At 36.7% G+C, this 21,123-nt stretch overlaps 1 long non-coding RNA gene and 1 pseudogene across 3 annotated transcripts; one reads left to right on the top strand and one right to left on the bottom strand.

The window, feature by feature from the left end:
* Nucleotides 1-1,436: 1,436 nt before the first annotated feature.
* On the bottom strand, nt 1,437-4,394 carry LOC107841064 (annotated as a pseudogene).
* Nucleotides 4,395-5,196: 802 nt separating this feature from the next.
* LOC107840832 lies at nt 5,197-7,847 on the top strand. Of its 3 annotated transcripts, XR_007053725.1 has the most exons (4): nt 5,197-5,351; nt 5,604-5,782; nt 6,066-6,164; nt 6,693-7,826. It is a non-coding gene; the product is annotated as an uncharacterized LOC107840832 (long non-coding RNA). The 3 variants fall into 3 exon arrangements; XR_007053726.1 differs by having other exon boundaries at nt 5,251-5,782; nt 7,563-7,821; XR_007053724.1 differs by having other exon boundaries at nt 5,252-5,782; nt 6,693-7,847.
* Nucleotides 7,848-21,123: the final 13,276 nt, after the last annotated feature.

Here is a 21,123-nt window from a genome sequence, read left to right as displayed (position 1 = left end):
AGTTTCTTTATAAAGGGCAAGAGAACCAGTCAAGTGTTGCTCTGCTGTAAGAATGATGGCTTCCTCTATCCGCTCTCTAAATCCTTTCCTCATGCATTTTTTAGTACTGTCTTCTCATCTCTATGGCATCAGCGTTTGGGGCATCCTGGCCATCGCTCTCTAGCAGCCTTAGCTCATCGTGGGTTAGTTAGATGTAGTTCTAGTTTTGATAATAATTCATGTAACGTTTGCCATTTGGGAAAGCACACCAGATTGCAATTTGATTTATCTTCAAGTAATACAATGTCTCCTTTTGTTTTGGTTCATTCAGATTTGTGGCAAGCCCCTTCGAATTCCAATTCTGATTTTTGTTATTATATTTTATTTCTTAATGATTTTACTTAATATTCTTAGATTTGTTTTATCTGGGAAAAATCAGAAGCTTTTGATAAATTCAAAGAATTTCATACAATGGTCTGTAATATATTTCACTCTACCATTTCATATTTTCAATCTGATGGTGGTAAAGAATATGATAATACCAATTTTATGCAGGACTTATGATATATTCTCCTATATGAAAGGACATTTAGGACATCTCACGAGGAGGGATTGCCTGCGGTGTGCTCACATGGGGTATCACCACCCTAATCCTGGTGGCTACTTGGATTGGGGGCTTGGCCGTCGAGTCAAGGGCGGGTCCCACATAGCTCATGGGATTATAGATTTGTATGCCCATGTATTTTTACTTGTATTGTGTTCACTGATATTATGAAATGCTCTCACCTATTTTGTATAAAACATGTTATTTTGAGTTGTTTCACATACCAGTACAATTGTATTGACCCCCTATATTTCAGGATTTGAGGCACAGTCTCGGGGTCCCGCTAAGCAGTAGGTTGAACTCTATCTGCAGTTGGTGAGCCTCCCTTATTACAGAAGGCCTGTTTTAGAACATTGTTAGTTTATTTTGATTCATGGTCCGATTGGGGGTCTTGTCCTAGTTTTCAGACAGGAGTTGTTCTCAATTTATTAGAGATTTCGCAGACTGGTGTCATATGTTTGAAATACCTATGAACTTATATTCGTATTGTTTAGTTGAAGTAAAAGAATGACCATGTTTCCGTTTAGTCATGTTTTCCGCATTTTCTTTCAGCATATGAATTGTTTATATGATTGCTAGTTAGAGAAGGGCTCTCAGTTCGGGTCGTGACAATATATTTATGCTTCGTGTCAAGATGATTTCTTTTTAATCCATCAAATCTGCAGTCCATCCACATTTGTTTACACGATTAAAAAAAAGTAGCACCTGTAATGTATTATTATTCTAAAGTATCTGAATGACAAATGAGAAACTCAGATAGTGCATATTATATGAGACAATGAAGATGCATGATACATCATGGATTCAAACCTCTCTAGCCTAAAATCTATAGATTAAAAAGACCCTGGAAACACTAGGATATTTCTGAAAGAACTTTGTGAACAATGTCACGAGCTTTGCACTTAGCCATGAGTGGCTCGGCTTTTGGCATAGTGACACCTTTACCATCGGTCAAATCAACCTTCTCTTTTCTTACCCTTTTCCACTCAAAACACTGTATCATAGTTCCTAAAGCTAAACCAACCACACGTTGAGCAATTCCAAAATTGGGACACGCTCTCCTTTCCATTCCAAATGGCAATGGCTTCCATGATTCTAGTTCTTCACTTTCAAACCTTACTGTCTTGAAGCTCTCTGGATCCTCTCAAAGTAACGGGTCCCTTTGGATGGCCCAAGCATTCACCATTAGCATAGTGCCTCGTGGAATGTGGAAGCCAACGACGTTGCAATCCTCAGATGCTTCATGAGGCAATAGCATTTGTGCTGGCGAAGCATTTCTGAGATGATACTTTAAAGTTATTTCATCTTGGGTAAATCTGCTTCGTCCACTAAATGATCCTTACCGACATGAATGTCTATTTCAATTCTGGACTTCTCCAACACCTCTGGATGGTTGAGTAGAAGATGTTTCAGTTCCCGCATTCAGCATGACCCGCAATTGTTAGTTAATGAGAAAATTATTAGGATTTAAATATGATAGATTCAACGTTTAAAATTCTTAGCACTAAACTTATTGCACTTAATAAAGTATGGGTTCAAATATGATAGGCATAATACATAAATATATCTCTAAACTTGACATCAAATTATAACTTTGACCTTAAACTTTGACAGTGCACAAAAATGACCTTTAGCTATTCAAAACTGCACAAATATGACCTCAATTCCAATGTAGCAAAACGCGTGTTGTACATGCAAAACTGGGCGTGTCGGGCTAAAAATTTGAGCGTTCCAACAGTAAAAAAGGGTAAAATGACTATTATGCCCTTACTTATTCATTTTTACATATTTAAATGATTTTTCACTATTATTTTTTCATTATTTTCAGCTCAAAGATGAAACTACACTAATAATAAAAAAAAAAATTATAGTTTTGATAAAACATTATTAAATTAACGTTATTAAAATATTATTAAATTAACGTTATTAAAATGTTATTAAACTAACGTTATTAAATTAACCTCATTAAAATATTATTAAACTAACGTTATTAAAACGTTATTAATAAAACGTTAATTTAATAACATTTTAATAACGTTAATTTAACAATGTTAATTTAATAATGTTAGTTTAATAATGTTTTAATAACGTTATTAAAACGTTATTAAATTTACATTATTAATAAAATGTTATTAAGAAAAAAAATTTATTAAAATATTGTAGAAATAGTAATAGTAATAGTACGTAATATGTAGAAGTAGTAGTAGTAGTAAAATAATAATAATAATAATAATAATAATAATAATAATAATAATAATAACGACGTTGTTTTAACTTATATAAGCAAAATGACGTCGTTTTAATTGAAACCGCATCATCATGCCATATCAGCCCTTTTAATGATGTGGCATTGGGTGATTGGATTACCTTTCCACATAAGCGCAAGTGAAACTCACGCATGGGGGTTGCAAAATCGGAGGTCATATTTATTCAGGTTTTGAATAGTTAAAGGTCCTATTTGTGCACTATCAAAATTTAAGGTCAAAGTTATAATTTGGTGTCAAGTTTAGGGTCATATTTATGTATTATGTCAATATGATATTTGTGTAGTTCAGTTGAACACATTAAGTCTATATTTAATCCGCCTCGATCCTCGTAGTTCTCCAAGCAGAGACAGATATCAATGTCTATTAACCTTACAAATAACTCAACTCCAAAAGTTTAGCTTATGAGGAGAGGATTTTCTAATGCCAAACAAGGAGACCACTAATCCTTTAAAGGACCAATGTGGACTCTCGTGATGAATCTTGGACCTAATTCAACCTCAAAAGCTAACTCACGAAGGAAGAATTACCCAAGTCCGAATAAGGAGATCATCCGATGTGGTGCTCTTCAACAAACCTCAATACGTACTCAGTAATGTAAGAAAACTAGGATAAGGAACAACTGGGATTTGGTTCTTGTACTCATGCAATTGAAGACTTACCAATATAACTCCTTTGATGATTTGATCAGTGTAATACTCTGGTTGAGATTCTTGCAAAGAAAGCAAATGATCAATCATGGTACTCCTGCTTTTATTGCGATGGTGTTCATCAATCAAACCTTGCAAGAGCGCGTCCATCTTTTCACCAATGCGAGCTAAATTCTTCTCCGGACTCCTGTAAAACAACCTAAATATTGCAGGCATAAAATCCATGAGATTTGATGTACCACCATACAAAATAGCCTCTTCGACAAGCTCCCGAAAATGATTTGCCTCCTCGTTATCTACCTCTTCACCATAATATCTCTTTCCAGCTACCATTCTCATGATAATATTATAAGACATCTGATAAAACTTGGACTTAAGTTCAACAAGACTGTCACTAGAGTTGCGAAAACGAAACACTCTGTGAATTAAAAGCTTGACTTCATGTTGCCTAATGGACTGAAAATTGTTGAGACGGTTAGATGAGAAAATTTCAAGTGCGTAGAGGCGACGAAGGCTGCGCCAGTGATCACCATAAGGGGAAAAAACGACATCAGTATAGTTATAATCTATGTATTTTCCAATCATTAAACAAGGGCGATTCGCAAAAATGATATCGTTTTTGGTGAAACATTCTTCAGTAGCTAATGATGAGGCAACTACAACAACATGACGTGTGCCAAATTGAAGAGAGAAAACATGGCCATATTTAGCTGAAAGCTTTGCAAGAGTGCGATGTAGAGGAGGTTTAATGAGATAGAGATGGCCTATTATTGGAAGTTTTAGTAGTGGACTAGGTGGGAGATTGAATTTTCTTCTTTTTAAGGATGCAAGTTTTAGAACTAGTAGTAAAAACAAAATAGAGAGTGAAGTAGTACTATACAACAAAGTTGCTTCCATTTTTTTGCATTGGGATATATATCAACTTGTTGCACTTGCTTGGTTTATATATTGATGATGATGAGGTTGCTAACATAGACCATTCAATTCGTTGGTCCAATCCGTACTCCCTCCATTTCAATTTATTTGTTGGTCCTAAAAGAAAAATGTTTCTTTTTCAGTTTTATTAAAGTGGATTAGGAAGAAATACACACACTCTCTGGCTGCTTGTAGCCTAGTACACCAAGAGTTGTACACTTTCTAGACCCAATCGAGTGATGACTAAGCAAAGCAAGTTCATATAAGTGTTTTAAAAGGTAGGATTGTGAGGCGAGATGGAAGCCTGAACACAGGGAGTATGTTCGATGTATTTATAAACTAATTTAATTTATAACTTAATTTAATAGAATAATAACACAAAAATAGGCACAAAAAACACTAAAAGTTCAAGAAAAATTTAAAAATTAAAAACACCATAAAAATAAAATATCTAGCATATTTTACAAGTAAAAATAATGGAATAGTGCTAAAGTTAATATTAGATATAAGCAAGTTCAAGAAAAAAATTTAAAAAAAAAACTCACAGAAATTAAAATATCTAGCATGTTTTACATGTAAAAATAATGTAATAGTGCTAAAGTTAATATGAGATGTAAGCCAACTATAATGTCATAATTTTCAATCAACCGAAAATCAATATATATATATATATATATATATATATATATATTCTAATATTTTCTATTTTCTATTTCTAATATATATAAGTGGCGTGAAGCAAGGAGGTCTCGGTTGTCCTCCCTGCTTGCATCAAGGGCAGTTTCGTCATTTCACAGTTGGCCGAAGGCCTATTTCATCCTTGTCGGTGAGTTTTATACGTGTAATACCCTCCTATCTTGGTGTCAATCTAGTAATTGCTGAAAAGGGGCTTTTCAATCTGATCCTTTTCTTCATCGCTAACTTGTTTCTTCTCCTCAGGTGAATCTTCACACATATGGCTAAATTGTTGTTGCAATTTTAAGGTTCTGTTGGCTTCATTTAATTGTGTTCTTTTGTGCCTTCTTCACGTGCTGTTGAGAACTGGGATAAGAACACAAAAAGGCACATAGTTTTGCCATCCTCTGCTTCTACATCTCTCTTTGTTAGTGTAAATCTAAAAAATGTAAATCAATTGAGGTAGCAACATCGTTAATCTTCGATTTTGTTACTGTGTTCTTCTTCTTCACTCAGTTTATTGGAAGTTGTACGGTTTGTTGTTGCTGCCGGCGTTGTATCGGAAGTTGTACGGTTTGTTGTTGCTGCCGGCGTTGTATCGGAAGTTGTAGGGTTTGCTGTTGCTGCCGGCGTTGTATCGGAAGTTGTACGATTTGTTGTTGCTGCCGGCGTTGTTAAACTTCGATGAGAAAAAGGTATCGTTCTTCCTTACAACTCACAAATTGCTGTTCAGTTTTGATAATTGTTTTATGGGTGGTCTTTCTTTATGAGTTTAAAAGAGCAAAACAAGAACAAACTTAGTTTCTTAATGTTGCTTTTCTTTCTTTCTTTTTCACGTTTTTATTTCCAAATTCTGTAGCTACTGCTTTTTTGATGCCTACAAGTGCTACTAATTGGGTTGTTTACTTATAAAAATTGAAGGGTTTTTTTTTTTCTGCAAAGTTCTAACCGGTAAAAATTTTGCGATCTCTGTTGCAGATTGTCGAAGAAGCTTGTACCAATTTTGTACCAAACTTGCTGTGTGAATATCTTTACAATATATCTGAAGACTTCACTGAATTCTATACCAACTGTCAGGTATGAAATTTATTTAGCAGCAAATAAAATAAACCAGAGAAATGCTGAAACAAATGTTAGGCACCCCTGTAAACCCGTGGCTAAAGTTGCTATAGGCCAGCTTGAACCATAAGTGAAACACCAATTAATTATAGTTCATCGTCTAAGATACATGAAAATCTTGAAGAGTGGTGAAGATACTGCATATATAGAAAACACCAAGGGGTGTTGTAGGATGGTTAAGATCTAGCTAGGAGAAAAATGGTTGGCCTGAATTGGTGGTTTAGCCAAAAGGGGGAATATGCATCGGTTGGATCTTTTAGAATAGTTGTTCCAATCCAAGCGTCTATCCCAACATGGAGAGCTTATCCACTACATCTTCTACATAAGAAGTGTAGTCTCCCCTTAGCGAATCTCTTTGACGCAAACTTAGATCAGTTAGGCCAAATGACTTTGGATACCGGATAATTAAACTGATAGAAATAGATATCGTGTAGTATAAATATGTTATTTGAGTGGATAGCTTGCATTCACAAATATATTTCATAGGTAGTTGGCTCGGCCGTGGAAGCAAGCAAACTCTTACTGTATGAGGCAACAACTACTGTCATAGGAAGTGTTTCCATCTGTTGGGTATCATTCCTGTTTATAAAATTTAACCTCCATATTAGTTAGTTGTTTCTGTACTGTTCTTTTTTCCTTCATTGAGTTAGTACTGAGATGAAATGTATTTGAACAGAGCAAGCTTATTACAGAATTTTATCGTATTTGATTTTCACTCATTATAAGTTTCAAAAATGTTTGGACAGCATGAAGCCACATATATATAGCCATGTTCCTATATTTTCTTGAAATTAGCACTTCGTTTCTTGAAGTTAGTAGGTAGTCGAGCGTTTTTGTCGTTCCTTCCTAATATTAGGATAAAATCTGTCTGTTTTATACATGTACCCAATGACCGTCCATTTGGGATATTGAGTTGAAAAAGTGTGCGTTTTGACTTCGGACTCCTCAATTGACAAGTAAATGTTTCAACTTTTAAGTATACACATCCAAATACCTTAACTCACCTCCGCTAGATCAATTGAACACACCAACTTAAAAAATGATCATCTAGATCTCTCTAAAACGTTAGTGTGTCACATGAACATTAGGTGTTTGAGCGACACGGCGTAGACGAGTTGGAGTGCGTAATTTGCAGTTGAGACTAAATTAAGATTTCTAAACGGGCATGCTCATAGTTTCCCTTCTAAATCTGGATAATCATACTACTTATTGATAGTGATTGTTTCGTTTAAGTATGCTTTATCATGGTTGCTTTGGCAATTTTGTCTTGGCTTTCATTGTTTTCTTTTTTGAATCGCTTTGTAATGCTTTTGCTTGAGCTGAGGGTCTATCACAAACCACCTCTCTACCTTGTAGGACACACCACCTTCCCTAGGCCCCACTTGTGAGATTACACTGGGTATGTTGTTGTTTCTGTAGTCTGGACAAGAGAGAGGAAAAGTAGAAGGGTCAAATGTGGGATTTAACTTGGGTCGTGGGAGGTCTACAGGGACTATTGTTAGACCTTCCTCTGGGGGGCAATTGGTGCTTCACCATTTGAAAATTCTGTTGCTGGAAATTCAAGCGTCTCGAGGTGAGGCTGAGACGGATAGTGTCTATTTCGGAAAACCAGTTCGGATTTATGCCCGGCCGCTCGACGACGGAGGCAATCCACCTGGTACGGAGGTTGGTGGAGCAGTATAGGGAGAGGAAGAAGGATCTGCACATGGTGTTCATCGACCTGGAAAAGGCGTACGACAAAGTCCCCAGGGAAGTGCTTTGGAGATGCTTGGAGGTGAGAGGAGTACCGCAGGCATATATACGAGTAATTAAGGATATGTATGAGGGAGCGAAAACCCAGGTGAGGACGGCGGGAGGAGACTCAGAGCATTTCACTGTCCTGACAGGATTGCATCAGGGATCTACTCTTAGTCCCTTTTTGTTTGCGTTAGTAATGGATGTGTTGACGCGGCGTATCCAAGGGGAGGTGCCGTGGTGTATGCTTTTTGCAGACGATGTAGTCCTGATAGATGAGACTCGAGGGGGTGTGAATGACAAATTAGAGTTGTGGAGGTAAACTCTGGAGTCTAAAGGGTTCAGGGTGAGCAGAACCAAGACAGAGTATGTGGAATGTAAGTTTAATGACGTGAGGCGGGAGAATGAGGTAGTAGTGAGGCTAGAAGCACAGGAGGTAGGGAAGAGGGATAAGTTCAAGTATCTCGGGTCCGTGATCCAGAGTAACGGTGAGATTGACGAGGACGTCTCGCACCGTATTGGGGCGGGATGGATGAAGTGGAAACTCGCATCGGGGGTGCTGTGTGATAAGAAGGTGCCGCCCAAGCTTAAAGGCAAATTCTATAGGGTGGTAGTCCGTCCAGCCTTGCTGTATGGAGCGGAGTGTTGGCCAGTTAAGAACTCCCACATCCAAAAAATGTAGGTGGCAGAAATGCGGATGTTGCGCTGGATGTGTGGACTGACCCGAGGGGATAGAGTTCGGAATGAGACTATCCGGGAGAAGGTTGGTGTGACTTCAGTGGAGTGTAAGATGCGGGAAGCACGATTGAGATGGTTCGGACACGTGAAGAGGAGGGGCATGGATGCCCCGGTCCGTAGGTGTGAGAGGCTAGCGTTGGATGGTTTTAGACGGGGAAGGGGTAGACCGAAGAAGTACTGGGGTGAGGTGATTAGGCGGGACATGGAACAGTTACAGCTCACCGAGGACATGACCCTAGATAGGAAGGTCTGGAAGATGCGAATTACGGCAGAGGATTAGGGCCAGTTCGAGTCGCTAGTGTAGGGAATTAATTGGTGGGGGTGTATTCCTGTTATGATTCCGTATTCAGTGTTTCGTGTTCCGTGTTCCATGTTTATTACGAATCTGTGTGCTTTCCTCTGCTTTATATTCCTGCATTCCTGCTTTACTCTGTTTTATATTCCTTATGGGTGCCGTATCTATGTTATGTCATCTGCATCTGTGCTGTACTATGTGTTTGTGTGATATCTCGTGACTTGAGCCGGGGGTCTTTCGGAAACAGCCTTTCTACTTCATCAGAGGTAGAGGTATGGACTGCGTACATCTTACCCCCCCAGACCCCACTAAGTGGGAATACACTGGGTTTGTTGTTGTTGGTGTTCATTAAGTTGTACGGTACTTGAAGCTTATTCTTTTTATTCTATGGTTATGTTTGAGTTTACTGGAGATGTCTGGTTTGGGATCAAGTTTGACTGTGTAGATCGCTCAGAAAATCATTTTGACCCTCTTTTCACTTGTAGGGCGCATGAACCTCTGTCTAACTAATATTAGTTTGTCTTTTCTCTATTGGTTTACTCTAGTAAATGACAGTTTTATCTGTCAGGTCCAAAATCAAAGTTTGCTCTTAAAGCTTTTAGTTCTCCATTTAAACAGAACACTTGCAGCTTGCAGAGTTTTCTAGTGACTAGGACTTAAACGTGCTTTCTTGAAATTGGGATTTGACTCACTGGAACCATGAATTTACTTGCTCATACAGGTATGATGGCTCGATTGGTTCAGCATCCCGTGCAATGGTAGTTCTTGATCAGTTTGCATGGCAACTTAGTCGAAGAAATCATTGATTGCTTCATGCATGTGTCAAAATATATTACATAGATCCGTGGTCTCTGCTTCTCAATGGATAGGAACTTTTTTGTTGAATCACTATTTCTTGTGCTGCAATTCAATAGCTTGTTTTTGTTTATGTACAAGCTTGGTACACATCAAGGTTGTATCAATTCCTCTAGTCAATGGCATTTTGCGATTTAACAGAAACTGAATTTCTAGTTATGATCCCTTGGTGATGCTTTCACCCACAATTAGCCCCTCCTGGGTCGGATGTGGTATGGGGAGTGAAGGAGCCAGCTGTGTGACTGGTTGTCAACTAAGATGGATTTGTTCAGGTCTAATTTTTAGCTATCTTTATGCCTGTAAAATTAGTTAGTATATATTTGAACAGTCTTTATTTTAATTCTTGTAACTCCATAAAACAATAAAACCTGTATATAGAAGTGTCTCCAAGTTGAAGTTGGATAATCTAAAATTTGTAAACATACACAAGCTTCACTGAAGCTTCAAGTCAATTGCCACTAAACCTAGGAGACATTCAGTCTTAAAATCTCAATGATGTGGGATTGGCTAAATTCAACAGCTATTGAACTTTTCCATCAACATTGCATTATTAAATGGGAGAAAAAGCTCTGGCATACTTAAAACAGAACAGGTCTAATCAGCAAATTTTGAATTGATATATTCAGAGTATTATTATCAATCCAGCTAGGAAGCCGTTCCACTGAGCTACAACCGAAGAGTAAACAGGCGTTACTCGTAGCAAAGACTGGACAAAAGATGCTAGGTAAAAGAGAAGGGGGTTTAACCACTTCTTTCTTAGCAAATAAAAAACTCTAGTTTCTCTGAGAACATGAAATAAGCAAAGCTGACAGTTATTGAAAACAAAAACCGGCGAGCAAATGATAAACTAATAAGAATAAAAGGTTGTAATATGATAACAGCAAAATGAGAAAGTGCATAATCATGCATAAGCAAATACTCTCTCTCGTCCAAAAAGTGGATCTTTAAGCTATTTTTCAGTGTCTAAAATAAGTGAATTGTTCATTCTCTAAGAGACTGTTGAAATTTCCTCCAATTTTATCTTCATTTTCACTTTCTAAGTTACTCCCTCCATTTAGTTTTACTCGTCACAAATTGAGATGACACACCTATTAAGAAACAGATTGATAGTATAACTTTATAATTTTACCCCTATTAATAATTATGCCATATTGTTTAATTAAAGTTAAATTCCAACATTGATGGAGTGATTATTTGAAAGATACCAAAACATTTTTCCGATAAAGAGTAGTGACCTTTTATACTCTTAATGGAAACTTTTTATACTCTTAATGGTAGTTTATCCGTTTTTGAATAATTTTTGAATCTTCAATCAATTTAACTGCCTTACTTCGATTTTTGTTGGAACTTCAGATGTTTCTATGTAACAAACTAGCAAGACCACTCGGGTACATTGAGGCGCAGCAGTAGGGACAAACAGTCCCCAAAATACCTGGTTGAGTATGTGGTCTCAAAGGCCAACAGAGACCACTACCTCTGCCAAATACTACTACGCATATTGCGCCAGTTACCAAGAAACATCCAAATGAAGACCCTATTATATAAACATCACAAGAGCTTTAGAGTAGGGCATGGAAGAACTTGCATCTTATTTTCCTAGCTAAAGTTTTAGCAATCTGGAATCTCTCTTTTCTATTTTTTTTTAAATCTATCTTTTACCTTGTGTTTTTCCTAAGATGAGAATTGCTACATTGTAATTTCTCCCTATCAGTTGAATAGAATTTCGAATCGTTTCATTTGGTGCATTCATTGAGCCTCCTCTACCAATGGGTGACAGTGCTCCTAACACACGTTTGCGCACAATGGTCGAGGCCTCCAAGAAGCTGCAAGACACTATTGATTCTCACAGTAAGACTTTTGACTCCATTAACTCCACACTTCAAGAAATTATCTCCCAAATTTCCACCCTTCAGACCTAGAATCAGCACACCTAGCCCTCTACCAAAAGCCCAACAACCTCTAACCCTAGTTCTTTTTTCATACGGCCACCACAAATTTCTTCTATCAATATCTTTTTCCCCCAACCCAAACTCCGCATTTGAATCCAACACAACAACTACAAGCCCTTTCTATAAACTAGAACCCTTTTTAGCCTCTTTTGGAGAGATAAACCAACACCTATAGATTTAGCCCGTTTTGATGGCCAGTTTGCTGAAAGTTGAATTTTCCAAGCAAAAAAATACTTTGATGCTTATAATGTCCATGATGAACATCGTTTGAACCTTGTGTCCTTCTATCTTGAGGCATGACTAGAGATTGGTATCAATAGATGTATAAGAACCATCAACTGATTGGCTGGGAGCACTTTACCAAAGCTTTGGTAACTCGTTTTGGTTCAAAATTCATGGAAGCACTGGAGGGGCTTTTGGGAAAATTATAGATGACTCCGATTGTAGCTGAGTATCTTTCTCGATTTGAGTAGCTTGTTAATCGCACTAATGATGCTTCTCCAGAGATGTTGCGACATCTTTTTATTTCTAGGCTACCTACAGAGATCAAAGGTGTTGTTTTATCATTTAGGCCCAAAGACATTCACGAGGCTATTAGTTTGGCCATGTTGCAAGATCAAAAATTATTGACCCAAGTTAAAACACCATACTAGTCCACTTCTATCACTGAAAATATTTCTCTCTTATCCAACTTCCCAAACATCGCAACACAAATCGACCCCATCTTTGTCACCCTCTTCTTCACCCGCTCAGGCATCTTCACTTCCTGGTATTGGCCGTGTTCTATTTAAGAAACTTTCTTTGATGGAATTGCAATGCAAACAAGATCTCAATTTGTGCTTCAACTATGATGAAAAATATCAAAAGGGCCATCGATGTTCTACATCTCCAAAACTTCTGCTCCTCCTCACTGATGAGGATCAAGTGGAGGAACCTCCCCCGCCAGATATTGATTCACCTCCCTTGGACTCCAATTTCACCATTCCCACTGAGGAACCATCCTTCCTTGCCATCAGTTCCTAAGCCCTTACTGGCAGTTCTCATTCCACTACTCTTTGTTTTACAGGTCATATTAAAGGTTTTTTGGCTCAAATTCTACTTGATGGGAGTAGCATCGATAACTTTATACACCTTCGTGTTTCTAAGGCTCTCAAACTTACTGTCGAGTCTTTACCTAAATTCTCAGTTGTTGTGGGTAATGACAATCGATTGCCTTGTTTGGGAGTGATACACAATCTTTCGATTACCATTCAGGGGCATTCCTTCTCTATAACTTTTTTTGTTTTGGATTTTAATGGTGCAAACATGGTATTGGGCGTGGTGTGGATCGCAACTCTTGGCCAGACTATTTCAGATTATTCCAAACTCCTGTTTGAGTTCGAGAGTAATGAATAACGCATTACATGGTTCAAAAATCCTCCAACCTCACTAGAGCAGGTTCAACTTTCAACTCTTCATTGCTTCACTATGACTGACTCCATTACTTATATGTTCTGGCTTGAGCTACTATCTCCTGACATATCTATGGTACAAGGCAATCTTCTAGATCTTCAAGTCATATTATCCTCCTATAATAAGGTATTTTTGGCCTCAAATTCCCTGCCACCATCGAGACCACAAGATCATCGTACCCCACTACTTTCTGGTTCTTTTCTGATTAATATGCGGCCCTACAGGTATCCATATTTTTAGAAGGGCGAGATTGAATGCATGGTATCTGAGATGCTTCACTCGGGTGTTATTCAACACAGTTCTAGCCCTTATTCCTCATCCGTCCTTTTGATGAGAAAAAAAGATGGCACATGACGCTTTTGCATCGACTATAAGGAATTGAACTCCATCCCAGTTAAGTATTATTTTCTAATTCCCACAGTTGATGAATTATTTGATGAACTCCATAATGTCTGTTTTTCTCTAAGTTGGACTTGTTGGCTGGATACCATTAGATCTGTGTCCATCATCATGATATAGAAAAAACAACCTTCTGGACTCATCATGGTCATTTTGAGTTTCTTGTCATGCCATTCGGCCTCTCAAATGCCCCATCCACCTTTCAAGCGACAATGAACTCAATATTCAAGCCTTGCCTTCGCCAGTTTGTCCTTGTCTTCTTCGATGATATATTAGTTTACAGTCAGTCCTGGCAGGATCATCTTACTCACTTGCAGAATGTTCTTAAGCCTCTCAAGAAAAATTTTGTGGTGGTTAAACTGTCTAAATGCCAATTTGGACAGACTTCTATTACTTATTTGGGTCATATTTGGGTCACTGCCGTCCTCTCTTAAGGAAGTTCATAGATTTTTGGGATTGACAAGTTATTATCGATAATTTGCGAAGGGATATGCCCAACTTGCTTCACCACTCATAAAAATTATAAAAAAAGATTCCTTTGTTAGGTCTGATAGGGTCTCCACAATGTTTTTTGACCTCAAACGAGCCCTTAGTTCTATTCCAGTTCTTATATTGCCAGACTTCTCAAAAGTGTTCTCTGTTGAAGCTGATGCTTTTGGTACTGGAATTGGAGTAGTGTTATCTCAAGAAGGGCACCCCATTGCTTTTTTTAGTAATAAATGATCTCCCAGGATGCAAGCGGCTTCTACTTACATGAGGAAAATGTTTGCTATTACCCAAGCTGTCCAAAAGTAGCGTCAATAACTTTTGGGTCACAAATTCACCATTATCACTAACCAACAACCGCTGAAATCCCTTACGATTCAAGTTATTCAGACACCAGAACAATAAAAATGGCTATGTAAGCAAATTGCTTATGAGTTTGAGATTGTCTACTGGCCTGGAAAATTGAATTCAACCGCTAATGCCTTATCCAGAAAACTATCCTTCATGGCTCTCACCGTGGCTATCACAGATATGGCTTTGTGTTAAGAATTCGTGCTTACTGATTATCTTATTTTCTCCTAACTATTGCTTATCGATGAAACGGGTTACCTGAGGTGTTCCAAGGAAGCAGTAAAATAGAAAGTAAAGAGCACAACGCTTTTTACGTGGAAAACACCCGGCTCAAAAGGTGTAAAAAATCACAACCTGCACCATTATAGGATTTAACCCCAACTTCACTAAATAACTCTGAGCCTCAACAACGACTGATTACAAAACTCTTGTAACCAACAAATAGGAATTATAAACTCTAATTCCTTTAACTCAACGACTAAAAATTATAAACTCTAATTCCTAAATACACACACACCTCCCAAGGTATGCATTCCCAAAGTCTTTGAGTTTTTCCTAACTCGAAGACTAACTCCTAGTTTAGTTATAATACACTGAAACTAATATTACATCAATAGTTCAAACAAAATGAACAACTCTAAAAATCAATGCTAAAACTCTTAGCTGGATTCTATACTTAGGACCAGGTTCTTTAATGTGTTTCTTTAGTGATTGAGTAGCGCTTCGTGAAGTCAATCTGTCGATTGTGCTTTTCTTCTTTGTAAGTGTGTAAGTTATTCTGATTGATGCATTTTCTATTTAAACACATCTCTTCAAAGAGGCATTCTTTATTTCAAATTCCTCCTTTAATCAGAACTTTCATTACACAGAGTTCTACTTCAACTAAGACTCCTTCTTTAATTCCAACTCTTGTCTCCTTAGTGTTGTAGTCAAACTTCAACTCTTTAAATCAGCTTATCTTCAAGTATTTTACTCAACCACAACTTCTTTAATTTCTCACGTGATTTGTAACTTGATTATATCAGAATTAGGCTTGCTCATTCATTCTTGACTTTAAGAAATCTTTGTCTGCATCTATCAGTGAAACCTGAAACCTCTTTTCCTATGCTCAGACCAGCTCAAGTAACATGGTCCATTCATGTGTCAGTCATCAGAAACCTCATTGATCTAACAAAGAGTCCTTCAATTTGTATGTTTTCTATCTTGTGTAGATTTCTTCAATCTATAGAATCTTTCTCCTTCTACACATAGGGCTCTTTAGGATATACTCAGAAGTGAAACTCCTTCTCCATAGGACTCTTTTTTCAACTCAACTTTGCTTTCCCTTATCATTAAGTGTTTGAATCAAATTCAACTTCTATAAATTAGCACACATTTATTTCTATAAGTTTATCAGAATTAGTCACTCATCCGGTTCTTGATTTCCTCCACCCTTGTCTTTAATCATTGATGATTTGCTTCAAGTTTTGGCTACATATTTTATATCACTTGTCCAGTTTGTCAATCATCAAACTACATCGTACCCAAAAAATTCCCCCTTTTTGATGATGACAAATGTATTATTTTGGTGCATTCAAACATCTTCACCTGTAGGCACTAAAGTATAAAATACTAGTTAGTCAATGGGTTATAAACATTGCACAACCCTCTTATCTTTTCATTTTGGCATCATCAAAAAACTATTTCAATGCAATAATATACTAGCCAAAGTTATTTGTTATGTTATTCATGGACACTGGGGCTATAACCAAAACAATTAGACATAGACTTTAGCCAGCATAGTAATGTATTAAAGAGAGCAAAAATATGAGTTAATTTAGCAAAGATAACTATTCCATTTAACTGACAGAGCATGTTCCACATTAAACCCTAGCTAGTACTGAACAAAGCAAAACAACTGAGCCTTAATTAAAAAAATATGGTATAAAAATGGGACATGACTAAGGATACAAATAGTGAGGAGCTGATGAGGAAGATGGAACAGGTGAAATCAACTGTGTCAATTGATGAATGATTTCAACATTTTCATACTTCTATCAATCGAGGTCAAGCTTCAAAGTGATGATCCTAGCCTTAAGGACCTCTTATTCCACTTCGTGACTGTCTTGTGCAGCTTCTAGTTCAATTTTTTTTTCCAGCTAAATCAATTTTTTTTCAATTTTTTTAAATGAGTGTTAGCCTACTTATTGAAATAGGTAGAGAAAAATGATTCATCTATTCAAGAACATCTATTGTTGCTTTATAAGTCAAACCTGAGCTAGGACTGAGAAGTCCTAAAAAAATAACCAATAAGGAACTAAAAGGGAAAACATGTCCCTTTTTATTCTGCAGAAACATATGCTGCATGTGATTGACAATCAAATTTGGAAAATTCATGGTACAAAAACTGATATTTTGGTTGATAGAGAAGAAGGAATTTCTGGTGTAGAATTAACACATTTGTGCACAACCATTTGGAGGGAATCAAAGAAAGTTTGGTCAACCAATTCGTCAACATTATAGGACAAGAAGAGGATGAAGTGTGAGGAATTAAATAGGTGTGCTCAACTGTTTTAACTTAGACAGCCTATACTTATGTCAGTGTAGAACATACCTGATAAGAAGAACTTTGTGGTCACAATTGCTTGCTTGCACCTATTTTTCTACATAATCTAATACAAAATTAGGTTAGAAGAGTCAAATTCTAGAATTAAGACACATAACTAAATGTGCAAGACTGAATTGAATAACATTTTAGCTAATAAGATTAATAAGAAAAATGGTTATTCTAGTCAATCATTGAGGAGAGTTTGTGCAATTTTAATCATCCCCAAGTCTAACCTATTCCTTTAAAAATGCTCTCTACTTAGTGCCTTTGGTGCTTCTCTAGTCAATTAAGTAACCCACACAGTCAACATTTTTATAGCCTTCAAAAGTGAAATTTCTTTCCCTTGGATACCATAGTATTAAGCCATTGATTCCCATAGGATATCTCAAGATTCTTGTGATAGCACCAATTCTTGAATTACCAAAAAATTATCATCAGCTTGTGTTGGTGTTATTGATGCATCAATTTATTGATTTGTTATTCCCCCTGTCAATATGCCCTCAATCTATACAACAGTTGAACCAGGTGGTACAACATGTTTCTGTGCATGCTCAGCAGTTTCACTGTCATTCTCTTAACTTCTCTGCTTCTTAAATAAGTCCACAAAGATTCATACGAACCAGGTTCAAGCACTAGATCGTTAATTTTTTTTTTAGATGTCCCTTGCTTTCCCCTTACACGAGCACTACAAATCTAGCCATCTTTCAAATAATCCATTCTCTCTTTAAATGTGGTGAGTGAAAGAAACTTTATTTTCTTCTAGTCTTATGCCTTGAGCAAGCTTTATTCATATACAAATTTTGCTTGCCTTCTTTCACTCTCACTTGCAAAATAAATTAGGGGTTAACTTTAGGCACCCAGACAAGCTTGGGTCCTTTCTTATGAGTAAATGGATGAATCAGATTTCTTCTAGCCCATGCAGGCAACAAGTTACGTGACCTATTTCTCTGACCACGTTTAGTTATCCTTTTCTTGGTATGAGATAGTTTATTTGCTAGATTTAGACTGCTGGATCTGCTTTTGGCAGCAACAGGACATTCAGTGGTTGGGTGTCCTATTTTTCCACAAATATAACATAAATCTTTATAGGAAATAGTTTTTTTGTGAAAACCTAAGCCAACCCTCTCATTTTGAGTCCTACTACTTAGATGATTAACAATTCTAGATGACTTGGTCCATCAGTTAGCTCTTTCAAGATCAGGTTTTATCCTAAAGTTTTCTTGCGTTAGCTTTCTAACCTTTTCTTTTTGATAAAACAATTCATAGTTTCTTTGTTTAAGTTTAGACTCAATTCTTTGATGATTTTCACTCATGGCTCCTTTTTTCTTTTCAGTAATTGACAACTTTAAGATTTTTGATTTTAGATCTAGGTTTGATGAACCAAGTTGACTGACCTATTTCTTTAGGGGGCAGTTTTCGGTACAATGACATTCTTGCAAGTATCAAGATCAATGTAATCAAACTTTAAACTTGCAAAATCATTGAATAATTGATCCCTTTCAGATGTGAGTTTGTGAAAATCACCAATCAATGCATTCATCAAGGGAATTAGTCTTTTCTTAGAACAAATATGCAATTTATCTTTATGATCAAGTAGACTTATCTCATATTTTATTTCCTTCTGTTCCATGTCTGAGTCACCTATAGCCATAAGTGCACTTTCATCAACTTCATCATCATCAGATTCTTCTGAACTTGATCCCCATGCAGCCATCGCAGTAAATGATTCCTTCCTTTTGGAGTAAGATTTTTCTTTTAGCTTCAACTCTTTTTCATCTCTTATATTTTCTTAGCTCAATTTACGACAATGGACAATCCCTGAACATATGATCTGTATCTTCATACTTGAAAGAACCAGCTTGAGACTTATAGTTGGAATAATACCTACTACTTGTTCCTCTCTTATTCTGGCGCTTTCCTTTTTTAAAATACCTTTTGAAATTTTTGGTAAGCTTTCTATTATCCAGATCTGATTCTATGTTGTCAGAATCTTTTAGTGCTATTGACTTATCCTTAGTTCCTTTATTTTTCTCTAAGGTATCCATGTTCTTCTCATATGCATTCACAAGAGTCTCCCAAATTTGTTTTGCAGTGGTGCAACCTGAGATCTTGTTATATTCATCTGGTCCAAGTCTGCACATAAGAATATACTTAGCCTTTGCATTCTTTCCAAGCATCTTAAAGTCGGCCTTATCATACTCACTTTTATCTTTTAATACATCCTTGTTTTCAGCATCATTCTTCATGGGGTATTGAGGTCCATCAATAATTCCATTCCAGAGTTCATAGTTAATAGCCTGAAGCAAATCCTTCATCCTTTCTTTCCATCCTGAGTAGTACTGTCCATTGAACAATGGAGGCCTATTGATGTCTTGTCTTTCGCAGTAGCCAGTAGGTGGTACAAATTCATCTTTGATCTTATCTTAAGGTGTTAGCCTTCACAAGATAACCCGCTCTGATACCACTTATTAAGAATTTGTGCCTAGTGATTATCTTATTTTTGCCTAATTGTTGCCTATCGATGGAACGGGTTACCTGACGTGTTCCAAGAAAGCAGTAAAATAGAAAGTAAAGGACATAATAATTTTTATATGGAAAACACCCTTCTCAAAAGGTGTAAAAAACCACGACCTACACCTTTATAGGATTTAATCCCAACTTCACTAAATAACTCTGAGCCTCAACAACGACTAATTACAAAACTCTTGTAACCAACAAATAGAAATTATAAACTCTAATTCCTTTAACTCAATAAATAGGAATTATAAACTCTAATTCCTAAATACACACATACCTTCCACGGTATGCGTTCCCAAAGTCTCTGAGTTTTCCCTAACTCGAAGACTAGCTCTTAGTTCAGTTTATAATACACTGAAACTAATATTACATCAATAGTTCAAACGCAATGAACAACTCTAAAAATCAATGCTAAAACTCTTAGCTGGATTCTATACTTAGGAACAGGTTCTTTAATATGTTTCTTCAGTGATTGAGTAGCACTTCGTGAAGTCAATCTGTCGATTGTGCTTTTCTGCTTTGTAAGTGTGTAAGTTATTCTGACTGATGCATTTTCTATTTAAGCACATCTCTTCAAAGTGGGATTCTTTATTTCAAACTCCCCCTTTAATCAGAACTCTCATTACATAGAGTTCTACTTCAAGTGAGAATCCTTCTTCAATTCCAACTCTTGTATCGTTAGTGTTGTAGTCAAACTTCAACTCTTTAAATTAGACTATCTTCAAGTATTTTACTCAACCACAACTTCTTTAATTTCTCACATGATTAGTAACTTGAGTATATCAGAATTAGGCTTGCTCATTCATTCTTGACTTTAAGCAATCTTTGTCTGCATCTATCAGTGAAACCTGAAACCTATCTTCCTATGCTTGGACCAGCTCAAGTAGCATGGTCCATTCATGTGTCAGTCATTAGAAACTTCATTGATCTAACAAAGAGTCCTTCAATTTGTATGTTTCCTATCATGCGTAGACTTCTTCAATCTGCAGAATCTTTCTCCTTCTACACAGAGGACTCTTCAGGATATGCTTAGAAGTAAAATTCCTTCTTTCCATAGGACTCTTTTTTCTACTCAACTTTGAATTCCCTTATTATCAAGTGTTTGAATCAAATTCAACTTCTACAAATTAGCACATGTTTATTTCCTTAAGTTTATCAGAATTAACCACTCATCTGGTTCTTGATTTCTTCCACCCTTGTCTTTAATTATTGATGGTTTGCTACAAGTTTTAGCTTCATGTTTCATATCACTTTGTCAGTTTGTCAATCATCAAAACTACATCGTACCCAATACTTTGGTTGACAAACTCAAGCAATTGAACAAAACTGATGCTTATTTGCTTCAACTCTAGCATCAGTTGCGCGATGATCCTGACTCCATGCCTCACTTCACTTTCCAAGAAGGTTTGCTTTTTTTTTTTGTAAGCGTCTGATTATTTCCCTGGATCTGGCACTATAAAGTTTGCTCTTAGAAGAATTTTATTCTTCTAAAATTGGAGGTTATGCTGGTATTGCGAGGTATTTTCACAACCTTTCATCTAATTTTTTTGGCCG

Source organism: Capsicum annuum, chromosome 1, assembly GCF_002878395.1.
Source record: "Capsicum annuum cultivar UCD-10X-F1 chromosome 1, UCD10Xv1.1, whole genome shotgun sequence".
NCBI lineage: Eukaryota > Viridiplantae > Streptophyta > Magnoliopsida > Solanales > Solanaceae > Capsicum > Capsicum annuum.
The sequence above is the reverse complement of the archived record's forward strand: the minus strand, read 5'-3'. Positions and strand labels throughout refer to the sequence as shown.